Genomic DNA, 20,819 nt, shown 5'->3' on the forward strand with positions numbered 1-20,819 from the left:
TGCCATACCCTCCTCCAAGAGGTCTTCCATGCCTGGATATTATACAGGAGGCTTTGTAGACAACAAATGCTATAAGTTTTGAGCATTAATTTCCTGTCTAATTGATAGCATGTTTGGGAATCCTTGATTTAGAGGCACTAAATGCACATAATAATAAAAGCTGTTTTGCAAGATGAATGGTTTAATATGATTTTAATATGGATAGAAATATATAGTAAAGCCATTCTAATCTATAAAACAGATATGAGTGTAATTGAATTAAAATAAAAATCCATATGTTCAAGAATAAATCTCAAATGATACAAATGATACATTTTAGTTCATTTGAAATTATGCCTTTATGACATATAAACATAGTTGGTATTTAAATAACAGTTAAATTCAATAGTCTATTCCTTAAGAGCTAAAGGATAGGAGCTCTGTCCTGCACATGTTCAGTGAGGACAAGATGAAAACAAATTGCCTGAAGTTTATTTGTATCTTAAACATGAAAGAGATCAAACTGCAAGCATTCATTGGACCATAGAAAGTGCAAGAGAATTCTGAAAAAATTCTGCTTCCTTGACTATGCTAAAGCCTTTATATGTATCACAACAAACTGGAAAATTCTTAAAGAGATGGAAATACCAGCCCACCTTACCTGCCTTCTAAGAAATCCATATGCAGGTCAAGAAGCAACAGTTAGAACTGGAAATGGAACAACAGACTAGTTCCAAATAGGAAAAGGAGTACGTCAAGGCTGTATATTGTCATCCTGCTTATTTAACTTCTGTACAGAGTACATCATGTGAAATGCCAGGCTGGATGAAGCACAAGCTGGAATCAAGATTGTCGGGAGAAATATCAACAACCTCAGATATGCAGATGACACCACCCTTATGGGAGAAAGAGAAGAAGAACTAAAGAGCTTCTTGATGAAAGTGAAAGAGGACAGTGAAAAAGCTAGCTTAAAATTCAACATTCAAAAAACAAAGATCATGGCATTTGGTCCCATCACTTCACGGCAAATAGATGGGGAAACAATGGAGACAGTGACAGACTTTCTTTTCTTGGGCTCCAAAATCACTGTCGGTGCCAGCAGCCATGAAATTAAGACACCTGCTGCTTGGAAGAAAAGCTATGACCAACCTAGACAGCACATTAAAAAGCAGAGGCATTTCTTTGCCGACAAAGGTCTGTATAGTCAAAGCTATGGTTTTTCCAATAGTTATGTATGGATGTGAGAATTGGACCATAAAGAAGGCTGAGCACTGAAGAATTGCTTTCAAACTGTGGTATTGGAGAAGACTCTTGAGAGTTCCTTGTACTTTAAGGAGATCAAACCAGTTAATCCTAAAAGAAATCAATTCTGACTACTCATTGGAGGGACTGATGCTAAAGCTAAAGCTCCAATAGTTTGGCCAACTGATGCAAAGAGCCAACTCATTGGAAAAGACCTTGATGCTGGGAAAGACTGAAGGCAGGAGGAGAAGGGGACGACAGAGGATGAGATGGTTGGATGGCGTCAATGAATCAGTGGACATGAGTTTGAGCAAACTCCAGGAGATGGTGAAGGACAGGGAAGCCTGGTATGCTGCAGTACATGGGGTCACAAAGAGTCGAATAAGACTGAATGATTTAGCAACAACAAAACATGAAAGCCTTGAAGCACATGCAAAAGTTGTAAATTTAGACTATTATTTTAAAATGTTGTAAAACCTATCTGCTGAAAAGTTGCATTGTGTGTTGAGAGTTTACCTGTATTAGAAGATGAACAAAAAACTGCATTTGAATTTTCCTTAGAGTTCAGTAGTAGAAAGTTATTTTTCTTTATTCTGCCCTGCATACTAAGTATTTGAAGGCAGACATTCCTCCCATCCTCCACCACTGCTATACAAGTATACACATTTGATAATAGTGTATACAGTTGATAGGAAGGTTACACTGTTCATCTTTTTTTATTTTAACCACTGAGACCAAAGAATATTTTGTGGTCTGGGTGTAATTTAAAAGATGCATTCTTATGAAGAACTGATTTCTTTTATAAACAAAATACACATGCCTTAAATATTTCTTTATTTTAATATGTGAATATTTGCTCTCACAGCTATATTCTGGTGTGACTTAATAATCGGCTACATATGAAGTATTCAAGATAAGAGTACAGCAGTGCTGATTTATTTTAAGAATTTTACAAAGTATGACTTGTGGGCAAAATCAACATAGAGTGTTTAAAGCCATTAACCTTACTGTTTTTGTTTTTACCTCGCTTTTTTCCATTTTCAGAATCCATGTATCTCATCTGATACAAAGATTCCAGTGGAGGCTCTTAGTTTCCCAAGGCTAGCAGTCATCTAGTGTTTCCTTACGGTACATGGAATGCCTTGAGAAAGTGGCTTCTTTAGCTAAATTAATAAAAATAGGAGGGAAAATGCTTAGGCTGGTTTATTCATGCCCCTCCAATATAATTCCATAGTTGATTGCTATGTAGATATTAAGGATTTTTTGAGCAACTAACCTGGTTCTAAAACGGGATCCAGTTCAAACATTTTCGTCTTAGAAGCCTTAACACTTAAAAATTTTGAGGAGCCCAGAGGACTTTTTTTTTTTTAATCCACTGGTTGTCTTTTTTATTATTTTTTATTATTTATTTATTATTATTATTTATTATTTTATTTTTATTATTATTATTGAAAAAATAATAATTTTTCTTTTCTTCATAGTTCTTAACCAGTTGGGCACTCTACCGCACCACTGTTGATGTCATCTATGATGTCGTGAGGGTGGCAGCCATCAGCATTGCAGCCCACAGACTGACCAGTTGCCAGGATCTCTTTAGTTCTCTGGGTAGAGATTGATGCCATATCTGCTGGGCAATGTGGATAATCTCATCAAAAGTGATGTTTCCACTGTGCTTAATGTTTTTCTGCTTCTGTCTCTTGGCGGTTCCTTGAGGGCTTTGATGATAAGGGCAGAAGCAGAAGGTATCACCTCAGGCTTGGCCTGTCTGTTCTGAATCGTCATTTTCATTTTAATCCGCAGACCCTTCCAATCACCAGTTGCCTTGGTGGTGTCACCATCAACCTCTTTTGGAAACAGACCCAGGGGGCCAGGGCAGACACGACACCGACTTCCCCACTGGCATACCACAGGTACATGACTTTGACCTTGTTGGGCTTGGTGGCTCAGTTGGAAAAAAATCTGCATGCAATGCAGGAGACCTAAGTTCAAACCCTGGGTCGGGAAGATGCCCTGGAGAAGGGAATGGCAACTCACTCTGGTATTCTTGCTTGGAGAATTCCATGGTTAGAGGAGCCTGGCAGGCTACTGTCCATGGGGTCGCAAAGAGGTGGACACGACTAACACATGCTTAGGCAGTATGGCAGAGGCGGCTGGTGTCAGGTGAACCCAGATTCCGGACTACTGAAGAAAGTTGTACCTTGGCCTCCTCTGAGCTGAAAGTGCAAAGCCCAGAGGAACTTTATAAGTTATATCTGTTGATTTGTAAGTCATAAATTTAAGTAATAATTTTAAGAATATTAATGTATTTTAAAATAAAAATAAACACCTTATAAGTTAACAGATAACATTTCGATTAAAATAGCTATTTCCTTTAAAAAAGTTAGTGAGAGGAGTAGTATTGTTTTGCATTTAACAAAATACAAAATCTGTTTGATGTTTGACCTAGGAAGACAACTGGAGTCTCCTAAATAATGAAAGAAAAGTGCTTACTGAAATTGGCAATTTAGGAAGTCGGTGGTGATCTATGTCAAAACAATTTTGAAGATACTCATTTGAAGGCAAAGACAGTGTTTCTTGCACATCATTTTATCCTGAGTCTGGTTCAGTGCTTCGCATGTAGTAGATGCCAGGTTATATCCAGGAGGTAACTGAACCATCCTGCAGTGGGTTGGGATATGAACAGAGGGTGAAAATATGGATTTAGGGGGCACAGACACCACCTTCAAGGCACTTGGTTGAGAAAAGAAGCAAAACATGGTCATAGCTGGATTCAGGCAGGATCAGAGAGGGTTGTTTTTTGTTGCTGTTGTTTATAAGAGTGTTTCTATGCGAGGAAACAAAAACAGCAGAGAGAAACTGACAACACAGCAAAGAAATGGGATGACTGGGGGACAGATGAGGGGTGGGGGAGGATAAGACGTGTATCATCCAGCAGAGCGTTTCAGACTTTAGTGAGTATATGAGAACCTAGATCTTCTTAAAGTGCAGATTCTGAAACTGTCTGTTTCTAACGAGCACCTGGGTTGCTGGTCTGAGGACCTCACTGAGAAGGGAGATTCTAGAGCCCAGATGCAGAGCTGAACGTTGGAGGAGGAGCAGAGAGATCTGAACATCCCAGCTTATGGAACTTTTTTAAGAGAGATTTTTTTTCCCCCTCTAATGTCCAGTTAGTACCCTTTCCTTTCTAAATTCCCTATCTAATAATTTCGAATTTCAGTGTTCTCACAATGTTTGATGGACAGCAAGATACTGAGGTTATGGCATACAATGCAATGGTTCTACTATTTTTAAAATGAGACATTATTAGGATCACTAACAATTATCTAAATATCATTGCTTCATAAACAGAGCTCAGACTTTGGTGTTAGACATAGTTTGATTCTTGGCTCTGATTCTGAGTGGTTTTGGGCAAACTATTAACATCTTAAGTAGGAGTACTTTCATGCAATTTTCTTTTTCTTCTGTCTCTTTGTGAGAATTACTTATGTATCAATAATACATAAAGACCAGCACACAAGAAGTGGTGGCTATTATTATCACATCACTCCACAAGTGCATTAGCCTGCATTGAATATAATTTCAAAGTTGGTTTCATAAATTATCAGATTCATCTAATTTTTCAAAGAATTTAAATAACAAGGTGGAATGAACAGATCAGGCTTTGTTTCTATGCACAAGAGAACTGTGCATATTTCTTCTGTAACTCGGACATGGTTTAACTTAAAAAAATATCTCAAAATAGCTCAAGTTAGCAGGCATGCAATTTTAGCAAGGTTGATTGGAATTTTGGCCTTTCCTGTAAGACTAGGCATACTGCTCATTAGAAAACATTTTTATCTGCATCTTTTATTCTTAGGGGCCAAAAGAATGCTGTTTTTCTTTGATAGCTAGGTTTACAGAAGATAAATCACCTTAATTAATTATTTCAACATTTCAAGTTATTATTATTCATTCTTCATTTACAGCTATTTGAATTTTGACAAATTTCAATACAGTGACAAAACAAAATATATTCAATATAAGGTTATGATATAAACCTATTTTAATTCTAATTACAACTGCTATGAAGAAAGGGTTTCCCTGGTGGCTCAGACAGGAAAGAATCTTCCTGCAATGCAGGAGACCTGGGTTTGATCTCTGGGTGTGGAAGATCCACTCGAGAAGGGAATGGCAACCCACTCCAGTATTCTTGCCTGGGAAATCCCAGGGACAGAGGAACCTGGTGAGCCATAGTCCATGGGGTCACAAAGAGTCAGACGCGACTGAGTGACTAACACTTCTTCACTTTCTTATGAAGAAAATGTGTATAGACAATATTTCCACTTTTCACACTTGGACTTCCTATGCTGAGAACACAGTTCTGAGCTCTGGGAATTTGAAGGTGACTGATCATTGTCCCGGGGCTGGGGCCGGGTCTGTGTGGGCTGGCTGGATCTCAGGGAGGGAGCCCGAAGTACAGAAAGTAATAGTTTCTTTCTTTGTTGCTTTGAAAGCACCAAGAAGGAATGTCTCCATTTGTTTTTTTGTTTATTTGTTTTATTTTTAACGCTCAGTACTAGGCCTTAAAAAAATTTTTTTAAAAATTATTTACTTAGCTGCTCTGGGTCTTTGTTGTATGATCTTTGTTGCGTCATGCAGGATCTTTCATTGTGGTGCACGTGGGCTCAGTTGCCTTGTGGCTTGTGGGATCTTAGTTCCCTCACCAGGGATCAAACCTGCATCCCCTGGTTTGTTAACCACTGGACCTCCTGGAAAGTTCTTTCATTTGGTTTTCTTTAGGAAACACATGCAGAGGGCAAAAAGGAGGTTCATAGAAGGTTAAAAAAATAAATAAGTTGAGATTTATTGAGATAAATTTAAGTCAATTTTCCAGACTATCCCCAGGCACATTTTACCAGAACATTTATTCTTAGTATTCACAATATTGCAAATGTTTCGCTCTCCCTTATCAATCTTATAATCATCGTTGATCTCTTGCATTGGTAGAATATGCCCGGATGGTGGGAGATATTAATGTACTACAATAAGTATTGAAGTTGGTAGCATGCTTTCATGTACAAGGTGATGAAGATATGCAGAATGTTAGGCAGGGTGGTCGGCTCAATGAGGTGCATGACAGCGCCGGGGACCTGAGTCATGTTTCCGGTTTTCTTGAAGAACATTCCTTAACCAAATAAGGAAAATTTTCTATATGCGGTAGCATAAGGCAGGCGTTGCATGAGCTCATTCTGCCTGTCCAATCAGGTATCGCCAAGTACCCTGTAACTGAGACAAAGAGCTGACTGTATATAAACTGCCATACTGCTTTGTTCGGGGCTCTCGTCTGATTCCGCTGCGTCGGATGAGGCTTGAGCCCTAGCGCACTAGAAATAAAAATTCCCTTCTTGCCTTTGCATTACCACGTTGGACTTGTTCACTCTCTCGGTTGGTTTGGAGATACGGGCTCGGTGCATAACACAGAAATGTCAGCCAAGCTACTTGACGCCAGTTTTAGTTGAGGTCTGTGGGCCCAGTGTTATTAAGATCCTGCTTAACTTTACTTTGGCTCAGAGGTTAAAGCGTCTGCCTGCAATGTGGGAGACCTGGGTTTGATCCCTGGGTCAGGAAGATCTCCTGGAGAAGGAAATGGCAACCCACTCCAGTATTCTTGCCTGGAGAATCCCATGGACGGAGGAGCCTGGTGGGCTACCGTCCACGGGGTCGCAAAGAGTCGGACATGACTGAGCGACTTCACTTTCGCTTTCACTAACTTTCACTTTGAAAAGTTTTTCTTGTTCTTTTTCTAAATCTTATAATTGTCTGTTAAGTACTACCTTCATAATTCATGCTCCTACTCTAATCATGCTTTTAAAAACTTTAAGAATTATAAGCCCAGGGATCTTTTCAAAAGGATCAGACTAGAAATGGATGTTTATGGTGGGTGTCATGTTAATTTACAACCACTGTCCTAACTTGACATTAGATCTATCCAACAGATATGGCAATAAACATGCAGGATACTGGTGTCTGATTCGAAAAATTTAGTTATTCACAAGAATTTATTTTCTCCACTGTGTTGGCCAAATATGTCAGGATAGCAATTAAAAGTAGATCTGAAAATTTATAGCTCCTGATCTTTTAATTTAGCATCCAGTAAACTTTTCTGTCAGTGAGGGCTTAAAGAACAAAACACTTCATTGGCAAAGAATTTTTCTTGTGGGATTACATTGCAATTATTTTGCAAATGATGTGAAATTTCTACAAGCCACTAGAAGAGCAGAAATAATCTTATCTCTAAAATTTGACTTAAAGTCAAAATACTCCTAGTATTTTATCAGGTTCATATTTGTGTTTGACTTTTGAGGGACCAGCGTTTATGTATCTTGGTATCTCTGCTAGCTAGCAACTCAATAAATATTTTTTGTTGCTCAATAAATATATGCTGATTAATTAATTTTCTTTTTTTACCCGTGTTAATGTTTTAACTCTCTTAGTCATGAATTTTTGTGCAGTTATTAATTTGTGTTAGGGACCAAACGACGGTCTCTAGGACCTGAGTCATGTTTACCAGAAAGAGACAGGATATGCGCTCATCCTGCCTGGCCAATCATGTAACGCCAGCTACTCCTGTAACTGAGACAAAGAACTGCCTGTATATAAGCCGCCATACTCCTTTGTTCGGGGCTCTTGTCGGATTCCCTTGTGTGGGATGAGACTTGAGCCCTAGCGCGCTAGAGATAAACTCCCTTCTTGTTTTTGCATTACTGTGGTGGACTTGCTCTCTTGGGTTCGGAGATACGGGCTTGGAGCATAACATTTGGGGGCTCGTCCGGGATCTCTGTCCCACCAGGGAGGACAACTCTCCTGGTAGAAGGGAGTAAACTCATTAGGAGATAAGAGCTCTGAGCACAGGTGCTAACGTTGCAGAAGCCCAGATTAAGTCTGGGGCCCTGTATCGTACTGGGGAGGCATCTGGCTGTAAAGTGCAGAGGCAAGTCAGCGTAAGGCAGGGGCCTGGTTTCGTGCTGGGGAGGCAGCTGGCTCTGGTTACTGGATTAAGTCAGCGTAAGGCCGGGGCCTGGTTTCATGCTGGGGAGGCAGCTGGCTCTGGTTACTGGATTAAGTCCAGCGTAAGGCTGGGGCCCAGTTTTGTGCTGGGGAGGCGGCTGGCTCTGTGAACATCCTGCAGGTAAGATTGAGTGCATTGTCGGTAGCCACCTTGCGTTTGTTATCTGTTTGTCTATTTGTGGTGTCTGCGTTGCTCTTTGTGTGCTCTGTTGGCTCCCAGGGTACTTTTCTGTGATCATGGGACAAACAACTTCTACTCCTTTATCTCTTATGATTAACCACTTCTCTGATTTCAAGTCTAGAGCACAGAATCTATCATTGCTGGTTAAAAAAAGCAAGTTAGTAACTTTTTGTTCTGCCAAGTGGCCTGCTTTTGATGTCAGCTGGCCACAAGAAGGCACCTTCAGCCTGCCTACTATTCAAGCGGTCAGAGAGAAGGTGCTTGCCCCCTACCCTTCAGGACACCCAGCCAGACCAAACTCCATACATTTTGGTCTGACAGGACCTGGTGGAAAACCCCCTGGCCTAGCTAAAACCTTTTGTTTTTCAGCCCCTCACTTCCCTTCCCTCTTCCCCGCCCTTGCTTCCACAGGTTCCACAGGTTTCATCGGGAGAAGCCAAAAAGAGAACCAAGCCTTCAGCTCCTCCCAGAAAAAGGGGCCCCGCCTAGGGAACTCGGAGAAAGGAAAAAAAAAAAAAATGGCCGGCGTAGCAGAAGAAGACCTGGAGGTTCCCTCCTCCACCATTCGTGCGTTTCCAGTCCAGGCGGGGCCAGCCAGAGAGGGTGGAGAATGGACATATCAGTATTGGCCCTTCTCCACTAGTGATTTGTACAATTAAAAAACCCAGACTCCCTCCTTCTCTGAAAAACCGCAGGGTCTTATTGATCTTTTAGAGTCTATCCTGTTTACTCACAATCCCACTTGGGATGATTGTCAGCAACTGTTGCAGGTACTTTTTACTACAGAGGAGCACGAATGGATCCTGTCAGAAGCCCGGAAAAATGTGCCAGGGGTGGATGGGAGGCCCACAATACAGCCTAACCTCATTGAGGAGGGGATCCTCTTGGTGTGACCCAACTGGGACTTCAAACGTGCTGAAGGTAAGGAGCGTCTCCGAGTGTACCATCAGACTCCCATGCCTGGCCTTAGAGCGGCCACCAGAAAGCCAACTAATTTGGCCAAAATAAATCCAGTGAGACAAGAGCCAAATGAGAGCCCAGCAGCCTTCCTGGAAAAGATAATGGAAGCTTTTAGACAGTATACCCCTATGGACCCACAGGCAGATGAGTCACGAGCAGCAGTTATGTTAGCATTTGTAAATCAAGCAGCCCCTGATATTAGAAAAAAGTTACAAAAGATAGAGAGGTTAAATGAACAATCCTTGCAAGATCTAGTGAGGGCAGCCGAGAAAGTTTTTAATCATAGAGAGACCCCAGAAGAGAGAGAGGACTGCATTAAAAGAAGAAAGAGAGAGAATTTAGAGCTGAAAAAAACCGTAAAAATCTAAAAGAGGGGCCCAAGAACCCCAAGAATGAGACTCCCTCTCCAGACAGTCATATCCTCTATGCGGGTGAAGATAGCGACAAGGGGGGTCAGGGCTCGAAGCCCCTTCCCAAGTCCTGGGTAACTATAAATCTGGAGGGAAAACTGGTTGGCTTCATGGTAGATCTTCATCGCGCTCTTAGTCCACGATGCTGATAAACTGACTTATGGACAGAGACTCTTGGTCTACACTCCTCATGCCATAGAGAGAGTTTTAAAGCAACCCCCAGGTAAATGGATTTCTAATGCCCGCTTGACACACTACCAGGCCTTGCTACTTGACACCCCACGGATTCATTTCCAAACGCCCTGCACTCTAAATCCGGCCACTCTTTTGCCCAATCCGGGGGAAAATAGCCCCCTCCATGATTGTGATGAGATACTGGCCAGGGTAACAGCAATGTGAAAGGACTTAACCGATACTCCACTGGATAACAGTGAGCTAAAATGGTTCACAGACGGCAGCAGTTATGTAAAAGATAGACAGAGACGGGCGGGAGCCACAGTAGTAGATGACTCTGGACAGACGATATGGGCAGAGGCCCTTCCCCTGGATACCTCAGCACAAAAGGCAGAGTTAATTGCCCTGATTCAAGCATTAGAGAGAGCCAAAGGAAAAAAAATAACTATTTTCACTGACAGTCGCTATGCTTTTGGCACGGTACACATCCAGGGCCCGATATATCGGGAACGGGGGTTTTTGACAGCTGAAGGAAAAGAAATTAAAAACTTGCCTGAAATCCGTAGACTTTTAGAGGCTGTACAGATGCCTCGGGCTGTGTCAATAGTACACGTACCTGGACATCAGAAGGGTGACAGCCCCACGGCACGAGGGAATCGTGCCGCAGACCTGGCAGCTCGAAAAGTAGCTGATAAAGATTTCATCACCCCTGTGTTGGCGATCGGACTTCCACCTCCAGGTATGGGAACTCTGCCCCCAACCCCTGAGTATTCATCCACAGACTTTGCTTGGATCCAAAAACACACCAACCTTCAAAAAGATAAAGATGGATGGTACTGAGACTCAGACGGCTACTTGATACTCCCTGCTCAGTTGGGACGGCAACTATGTGAGCATTTGCACTTGTCTGAACCCGCATCAACCCGTCAAAATCACCTGGAAGCTGCAAAATGGACTAACACGAGAGGTGCTAAACTCCACTACCGCAATACATCCACCAAACACATGGTGGCCAGACTTGTACTTTGACCTTAAGCCGATGGTAAATGTGCCTTGGGCTAGGGGTTATCTTCGAGAACAAGGGTTCTGGGCATGCCCAGGCACACCCAGACATGACTGAAAGACTTGTGGGGGGGGGAGCACAAGACTCATTGTAAAACTTGGGATTGTGTTACTTCTAATGATGGACCTCGGCGCTGGGAAATAGGAAATCGAGATTTACTTAATTTTTCATTTGCCAAGCCCCTCCCTAGGGTCCTCGGAGATCCCACTTTTAGCTGTAAAAGTTGCAGTTATACACAAGTCAGAATAAGGTTCAATCCAGAAAAAAGCAAACAGGAGGGGATTAGATCTGCTCTTTCTGCAACAAGGGGGACTCTGTGCTGCCCTAGGAAAAGAGTGCTGTTTCTATGTGGATCATACAGGAATAGTTAGAGAATCTATGGCCAAAGTTAGAGAAGGACTAGCCCAATGTAAACGAGAACGTGAGGCTCAACAGGGATGGTTTGAATCTTGGTTTCAACAATCCCCTTGGCTGACTACCTTAATCTCCACCTTGCTAGGACCCCTGCTGGTACTTTTACTAATGCTTACCTTCGGCCCATGTATTATCAATAGACTTGTAGCCTTTGTAAAGGAACGCATAAATACAGTACAGCTGTTTGTGCTTCGACAACAATATCAAACTGTGTCTCAGGACCGAGAGGAAGATTCCTCTATATGATCTAAGGACAGGGGGGAATGTTAGGGACCAAACGACGGTCTCTAGGACCTGAGTCATGTTTACCAGAAAGAGACAGGATATGCGCTCATCCTGCCTGGCCAATCATGTAACGCCAGCTACTCCTGTAACTGAGACAAAGAACTGCCTGTATATAAGCCGCCATACTCCTTTGTTCGGGGCTCTTGTCAGATTCCCTTGTGTGGGATGAGACTTGAGCCCTAGCGTGCTAGAGATAAACTCCCTTCTTGTTTTTGCATTACTGTGGTGGACTTGCTCTCTTGGTGGGTTCGGAGATACGGGCTCGGAGCATAGCAATTTGGAGATTAAAAGAAATTCTGGAAGGACAAATCCTATTAAGGTAAAATTTTTCTCTAATTTCTAAGGCAGAATCAGAAAAAGTTAACTCGTTAACATAATTAAATTGGTAATTTATTGCATGTGTTGTCAAATAAAACTTTTCTTTCAAAACAGTGAAAAGTTTGGCTGTTGGTATTTATCAATTTAGATTTGTTTTTATATATGTTATAGGAAAATAAAAGCTATTGAAAATTTGGCCATGGTATAATGATTAATAAGATTTTAGAAAGTGAAGTGATAGGTAAATACCATTCTTCTGGCCTATTCCACCATTAGGAGAGTAAAATCAGTTTATAAATGCATATGATCCCCAGATAACTCTTGAGTACTCCTAAATCTTTGATCTTTGGAAGTTACAGCTCTTTTAATTTTCAAATACAATGCCTTGAATGACCATCTCAGCTTCCCCAAATATCTCCAAGAATTCTTTTCAAAAACTAAAAAAAAAGTTTGTTTGGTTATGTTGGGTCTTAGTTATGGCCTATGAACTCTTAGTTGCAGCATGTGGGACCTAGTTTCCTGACCAGGAATCAAACCTGGGCCCCATGCATTGGGAGCAAGGAGTCTTAGCCACTAAGACCAGCAGGGAAATCCTCCAAGGATTCTTAAGAGTGAACATATCTCCAGGTTTCTCTGGTTCAGCTGTATACTTCTGCAGAATTCTCACTGCCTGTCTCAGTCTCTCAACTATACCAGACACTCACCTTTCCCAAGTAGCACTTGGCCTCATGCAGAGCATTACCATACCCTCAAGACACCACTAACAAAGCTGTGTATCCAACTTTGCTGAAGGTCTCCACACTTCAGAGGAGAATTAGAATATAAAAATGTTCACCACTGCCTTAAACCTATACTTTGAATACAACTATTTCTGGAACCTAAATGCTTCTGGAAGTTAAACACTTTATAGGTTTATTCAGCTTCCCAGCCTTTCTGCCTTACCTCAAAGTCTACCCTGTTCTCATTTATTGGAGAAATACTTTTCATAAATGTTAATATTTCCCAAGGCCAAATTCATGCCCGCTTAAGAATATTCCACTATTATTACCTATGGGTATTATTAGAATATTCCACTCATTACCTATGTGAGTTGGTTTCTCACTAGGACTCACTAGACATCCTTAGACACCAGAAGACACACAAAAATACATCTTCTAAGGTTTGGTTTGTAGTGAAAGTAGTGGGGATGGTGATAAATATTTCTAACAGAGCAATACAGGATGGCTGTTGGCATAACAAATTCTGTTTCTACTGAGGTTTCTGGGCCAGTAGGAAATAAGCTAACTCCTCCTGATGTCTTTTGATCTCCTTTGGGTCCCTTTTGGGTAAAACACACACTCACACAAGATCTCCCAAGTTTGAACAATTATTCTCAGAGACGAGACCACTTAAGTGCATATTTTAGAAAGGAAATACATCTCTAAAGCCATTACTTTGCTGACAAAGGTCCATCTAGTCAAAGCTATGGTTTTCCCAGTAGTCATGTGTGGATGTGAGAGTTGGACTATAAAGAAAGATGCATGCTGAAGAATTGATGCTTTTGAACTGAGGTGTTGCAGAAGACTCTTGAGAGTCTCTTGGACTGCAAGGAGATCAAACCAGTCCATCCTAAAGCAGATCAGTCCTGGGTGTTCATTGGAAGGACTGATGTTAAAGCTAAAGCTTCCATACTTTGGCCACCTGATATGAAGAACTGACTCATTGGGGAAGACCCTGATGCTGGGAAAGATTGAAGGCAGGAGAAGGGGACGACAGAGGATGAGATGGTTGAATGGCATCACTGACTCAATGGACATGAGTTTGAGCAAGCTCGGGGAAGCCTAGCATGCTGCTGTCCATGAGGTTGCAGAGAGCTGGACACGGCTGAGCGACTGAACTGAACTGAACTGAAAGCCAATACATCTCGCGAATAATTTTTCCTGATGGTAGAAAACAGCATTCTACATTTTACACAGCAAAGTTGCAGAGACTCCCCCCCGCCCCATTTTTATTACCTAGATCATGACCAGAGGTCTATCTCTGAAAAAATAAAATGGCACCTATTATAATACTTTTTCAAATAACAGAGCCATAGACTCCTGATCACTACTTCTATTTATTCAAAGATCCAACAGAAGATATCTGATGTGTGTAATCTATGGGGATATATGTGTGTCTGTGTTTGTGTGTGTATATATGTAAAGTTCTGTGTATGCTAGGTCACTCAGACTGTAGCCCACCAGGCTCCTCTGTCCATGGGATCATGGGATTTCCCAGGCAAGAATACTGGAGCGGGTTGCCATTTCCTACTCCAGAGGATCTTTCCGCCCAGGGATGGAACCCGCATCTCTTGTGTCTCCTGCATTGGCAGGCGGATTCTTTACCACTAGCACCACATGGGAAGCCCATGTAAAGTCTTGTCTTAGTGTTTCCTGCCCCAGTACCCGCTACCCACCAATTCCTGGTCTAAGCAGAAATGGAGCAGTAGATAGGTGACTTCTTTCCCTGTTTCTGGAAAACCCCAGTGTTATGGATATATGCATCTGTGTGTGTGTGTGTGTGTGTGTGTATATATATATATATATATATATATATATATATATATATATATATGTAAGCTTCAGTTACATAGGATTGAAATAGTTTGGCCTGACTGGTATATTTCTGTCTGCAAGTGTCCATGGTAGAGTCATGGATGGACCATTCTTAGTCCAAGAACTCCTGGTAGACTGACGATTTACCTCAGAGACCCTTGTGAGCATTCTAAACTGATGTCTACATTCAAGGAAATCCCTTTGCCTTCTTTCACAAAGGACCTTCTGAAGGAGCTGAGTCAAGGCTGGCCTCTTCCATGGCTATTTCCAGCCCTTGAGGGAACACCTGACTCTCCTCTGTGTAGACTGAGATTTCACGGCTGTGCTGGAACTCTGAAGAATAGCCAACGGCTTCATTTCATAGCTGTTTATAACATCTCTTCACTCTGCACGGAGGTGAGAGTGAGGTGTGCTGGAGATCATCTTTCTCCCACCACTGACTCTCTGATGACTACTAAGGGAGAATCTGGGAGCACAATTTGGGTCTCTTGTTCCCCAGGCCAGTCTATTTTATACTTTTGGAATCCTTTCTTCTGTGAAGCTAACATATCAATCGATGTCTATACACTATTCACAGAAATAGGAAGAACGAAAAATTTGGGGGGACTTCCCTGGTGGTACAGTGGGTGAGAATCTGCTTGCCAATGCAGGGTACCTGGGTTGGATCACTGGTCCATGAAGGTTCCACATGCCACAGAGCAACTAAGCCCAAGCACCACAACTACTGAGCCCATGCTCTAGAGCCTGTGCTCTGGAACTAGAGAATCCACTGCAATGAGAAGCCTGCACACCGCAATGAAGAGTAGCCCCAACTCACTGCAGCTAGAGACAGTCCATACGCAGCAACAAAGACCCAGTGCAGACAAAATAAACGTAAAAAAGACTTCTAAACGTATTTAAGCAATTAAAGACACTTTTTAAAATAGAGTTTGAATTTTTATCAGTTTCCTATAATAGAGGGCTGTTCCCTCCTGCAAAGATAAAATGAAATATTTTATATTTCAAAATATAAATGCAAATAGTTATTACAATTCTAAGTTAATAGTACAGTAAATGTCGTGCTTAATTTTTTCCTGCTTTTTAGCAGAACAAGCTGAACAAACAAAAAGGCTGTTCCTCTGATCAAGTAAACTTAATGAGAGGTCAGGTAGAACTTTCGTACCAAAACATAAAAACAAAAAGGCAAAAAAATGTTTTAGAGAAAACAGGGCTTGACTATTTTTAACTTTGACTATCACTACTAAATATATCCCTTTAGGGAAAAACAGAGTTCATTTTACTTATTCCACTAGGTTGCAGGAAAAGAAGTTTAGTAAACAGGCATTCTCTTCTTCTTTTTTCCCAGAAGCCCCAATAGTTTATTTTAAAGCTAATTCTAGGGTAAGTCCTTTTGATCTTACTGCTATCACTTAGAGAATTATAGTGCGGTTTTGCAAATCTGGCTAGAATGCAGGACCTTAACAACAACAAAAAAAGAAGTCTTAGATTCTATGTTAAATACTTTGAGTTCAATGATAGGAAACTTTTGTAGATGCTGGAAAAAAAAAAAAAACCACCCAAAGCCTTAAGATCTTTATAGTAGGAAGAAAATAACCAGCTACTCTTCAAATTATGGGGTTGGCCCCATGTTTTGAAAGCTACCATCTCTGCTGGTCTCCTAAAGAGCTGTCTGTGCACACAGGGGAAAGTCAGTAAGTACCAAGGGCTTCTCTCTGGTCTGTCCATCTCATCTAGCAGATTCAAAAGACATGTTTAGGACCCCTGCCTTCATCTACTGGGCAGAAGACTCTTCATCATCAACATCTTATGTGACGAGGGTCCAGCTCAGTCACCTTGATGACCTACAGGGGTAGGATGGAGGGGTGGGGGAGACTTAAGAGGGAGGAGATAAATATTTATTTACATAGAGCTGATTCACTTTGTTCTATAGTAGAAACTAACACGGCATTGTAAAGCAATTACACTCCAATTAAAATAAAAACCGTACTGAAGCCTTCCTCAACGTTCGTCTGCCTTTTGGAGGCGTGATATGAGATTCGCCTAGGGTTTTTTCCCTTTCTGCTGCCTGCACATCTACATTCCTCCCTCTTACCTTCATTTCTTAAACGTTGTCTGTAGCACTGTGTCTACTTTTTTCTCACTGGCTCCCATTTCCAAATATAGAATGAAATCTACCTTTCTGAATACTATTATGGAAGTACTGACATCTGTAATCCTTTAATTACTGACACTGAAGGAGGTATTTTTATAGGTAAAGATGGGATACTTTATCATTATATATGTATATTTTTTCTCTTTACATGAACTTAATGAGATATAATTGACATATAACATTGTGTAAGCTTAAGGTGTACAACATATGATACACATGTAATGATGAAATGATTACCACCATAAGGTTAGTTAACACTTCCATCACTTTATGTAATTACCATTTCTTCCTTTTTTGTGGTTACAACACTTAATTTATATCTTCGTAACTTTCAAGCATATAATATTGCTAACTATAGTCACCATGTGAAAATGTTAGTTGCTCAGTCATGTCCAAATTTTTGCAACCCCATGGGTTGTAGCCCACCTGACTCCTCTGTCTAGGGAATTCTCCAGGCAAGAATGCTGGAGTGGGTTGCCATTTCCTTCTCCAGGGGATCTTCCCGACCCAGGGATTGAATCTAGGTCTCTTGCATTATAGGCAGATTCTTTACTGTCTGAACCACCAGGGAAGCCCCATGCTGTACATCAAATCCCCAGAACTCATTCATCTTAAATCTGGAAGTCTTTATCCTTTGACCAATATCTGTCCATTTCCATCAGCCACTGGCCTGGCAGTCACCCTTCTAGTCTCTATTTCTATGAGTTTGGCTTTTTAAGATTATATGTATATTTTTTCTTCACCCAGTTAACTGAAAATAGACACTTCAGTTGTTTCCATGTCTTGGCTATTGTGAATGATGCTGCCAGGAACACGGGGTTACTCTTCAAGAGAATGATTTCATTTCCTGAAAATACACATTCAAAAGTGGAATTACTGGACTGTATGGTAGTTCTGTTTTGAATTTTTTGAGGAACCACCATACTATTTCCCACATGTAGCTGTATCAATTTACATTCCCGCCAACATTGTACAGGGTTCCCTTTCCCCACATTCTTGCCAACACTTGTCTCATCTTTTTGATAATGGCCATTTTAACAGGTGTAATGTCACTGTGATTTTGATATGCATTTCCTGAAGGTTAGTGATTATGAGTATCTTTTTGTGTGTCTGTTGGCCATTTGTCTTCTTCAGAAAACTGTTTTTTCTTTAAATCAGATTTTTGTGTGTGTGCTGTATGAATTCCTTATATATTTTGGATAGTAACCCCTTATCAAATAGATGGTTTGTCACTATTCTCCCTATTCTGTAGCTTAATTTTTAATTTTGCTATTGGTTTCCTTTGCTGTGCAGAAGCTTTTTAGTTTGATGTAATCCCACTTGTTTATTTTCGCTTTTGTTGCCTGTACTTCTGGTGTCATCCAAAAATCATTGCTAAGACCAATGTCAGGCAGCTTTCTCTCTATTTATTCTTCTAGGTATTTTAATGGCTTCTGGTATTAAAATTCATTTATTTCCTGTTAATTTTTGTGAATAGTATAGAATAGGGGTCCGATTTCATTCTTTCACATGTGAATGTCTAGTTTTTCCGACACAATTTATTGAAGTGAGTCTACCTTCCCAATGAGTATTCTTGGCTCTCTTGTCAAATATTACTTGACTATATATTTGTGAGTTTATTTCAGTGCTATTGATTCTCTTCCATTGGCCTATGTGTCTGTTTCTATGCTAGTATCATTCTATTTTAATGACTATAGCTTTGAAATAAAATTTGAAATCAGGAAGTGTGATACCTCCAGCTTTGCTCTTCTTTCTTGAGACTGCTTTGACTATGAAGGATCTTTTGTGGTTCTGTACAAATTTTAGGATTGTTTTTTCTATTGCTGTGGAAAATGCCATTGGGATTTTAATAGGGATTTCGCTGAATCCATATAGGTCACTTTGAGTAATATTAACATTTAACAATATTAATTCTCTAATCCATGGAAAGGCTATCCACTCCAATATTCTGGCCTAGAGAATTCCATGGACTGCATAGTCCATGGGGTTGCAAAGAGTCGGACATGACTGAGAGACTGTCACTTCAATCCATGATCATTGGATATCTTTTCATTTAGAATTTGTGTCTTCTCTAATTTCTTTCATCAGTCTCTTGTAAATTTCAGTACAGAGATATTTTACCTCCTTGGCTAAATCTAAGTATGTTATTGTTTTATAAATAGGATTGTTTTCTTTCTTTTTCAGATAGTTTGTGGTTAGTGTATAGAAATGCAAATGATATTTATATGTTGATTTTGTATCCAGCTTTACTGAATAATTTTATTAGGCCTGGCGTGCTGTGATTCACGGGGTCGCAAAGAGTCAGACACAACTGCGCGACTGAACTGAACTGAAGCTTTTTAGTGGATTTTTTAGAATCGTCTCTATGTAAGAACGTATCATCTGCAAACAGAGAAGATTTCATCATATTTAATATGTTTTAAATCTACCTTCCAGTACTGATTCTTCCTGTTAGTAAAAGTGTTTTATAAGCATGAGAAATATACTTGCAATTTGGATGTTGGCTATCTGAACCTGTAAGGGCTGACATCTTTATGAACCTTATCCAACCAGGATACAAAGCTCAGTTATTTTATAAGTGTTTTCACTGTACCTGTCTCTTCTTGCAATAATTTCCAGCCACAATGTCCCTTCATTTTTATGATCTTTGCCCCAGGCATTGTTCAGCCCAGTGCTCCCCTGCCTCTTTTTCTTCCATAGGACAGAGTAACTCCCTTTTCTCCAGTTCATCTAAATCCTCTCTACTCTACGCCACCCACTTGCTTCAAAACACTTGGATCTGAGTTACCCATCTACTGAACCAAAGCATTAACTGACAAAGTCAGTCTCTCCCTGAGGAGCTGTGGTTCTCAGCTGGTGTTGGTTTCTCCCCAGGAGACATTTGACAATGTCTGGAGATGTTTTTGATGGTCACATCTACAGAGGCACTACTAGCACCTAGTGGGTGGAGGCCAGGGATGCTGCTAATATACTATCATACACAAGACAGTCCCTTATGACAAAGGATTATCCAGCCCAGATTCTCAGTAGTACACTTGTTGAGAAATCCTACTGAAAAAAAAAAAAAAAAAACCAAACCTTAGATAAGCTTTAGTAATCATTGGTATTTTCTACTCTGCTCCTATTAATGTTTGCTTACTTCTGTGCATTAAGAGTTATATCTTTTATACACCCCCCTCCAACACACACACCAGTCAATAAACAATTGTTGAAAACCAGATACATGTCAGGCAGCGTCAGGCACTCCTAAGTTACTCATGGTTCTATGAGGAAAACATGTGACATTTTTATGAAACATACCCAGCTGGAATACAAAGCTCAGTTATTTTGTTAGAAGAGTTTCCACTGTACCTGTCTCTTCTTGCAAGAATTTCCAGCCACAGAGTCCCTTCATGCTTACAATCTTTGCCCCAGGCATTGTTCAGCCCAGTGCTCTCCTGCTCCTCCCTTTTTCATAACACAGAGTTACTGTTCAACCTTGTGACTGAAGGGGCTATGATGACATAAAGAAGACGTACCTAATGTAGCCCAAGATGATCTGCAAGGATTTTTGGAAGGATCCTCAGAAGGAAGAGGTCTGAATTGAGCCTGGAAGAATATGTAGGAGAAAGGCAGGAAAAGGAAGGGAGAAAGGCACATTTCTCACAAAGAGAAAAACATGGGTCAGGACACATGGTTAGAAAGAGGGCAGTAGCAAGTCCTGAATGATGTCGACGTGATGGCAACCATCGTGATGGCAACCATCAAGTTGGCCCCTAAGCTGGCAACTGGGAGTCCTAGAAGCAGGAGTTAATTGGGTGGCATGATAAGATTGAATTTTAGAAAGGTCATACATTTCCTGAAAGCTAGCTGAGAGCTAATGAACTAAAGTGGAAATGAGAATGGGGAAGAGGGGCCAAATGGAGTGATACTGAGGAGACAGCAAGGACAGGAATGGGGATGGGGCAGACATGGAGGTGAGAGGTGAGGAAGTCCAGCATGACCTCCAGATTTCAGGTGTGGTACCATTTACAAGTCAGGG

General features: G+C 40.9%; 1 pseudogene; it reads right to left on the reverse strand.

Annotated features, from left to right (window-relative positions):
- Window positions 1-2,705: 2,705 nt before the first annotated feature.
- LOC138931601 (large ribosomal subunit protein uL11-like) lies at window positions 2,706-6,359 on the reverse strand (annotated as a pseudogene).
- Window positions 6,360-20,819: the final 14,460 nt, after the last annotated feature.

The sequence above is a fragment of the Ovis canadensis genome, chromosome 10, assembly GCF_042477335.2.
Source record: "Ovis canadensis isolate MfBH-ARS-UI-01 breed Bighorn chromosome 10, ARS-UI_OviCan_v2, whole genome shotgun sequence".
Classification (NCBI taxonomy): domain Eukaryota; kingdom Metazoa; phylum Chordata; class Mammalia; order Artiodactyla; family Bovidae; genus Ovis; species Ovis canadensis.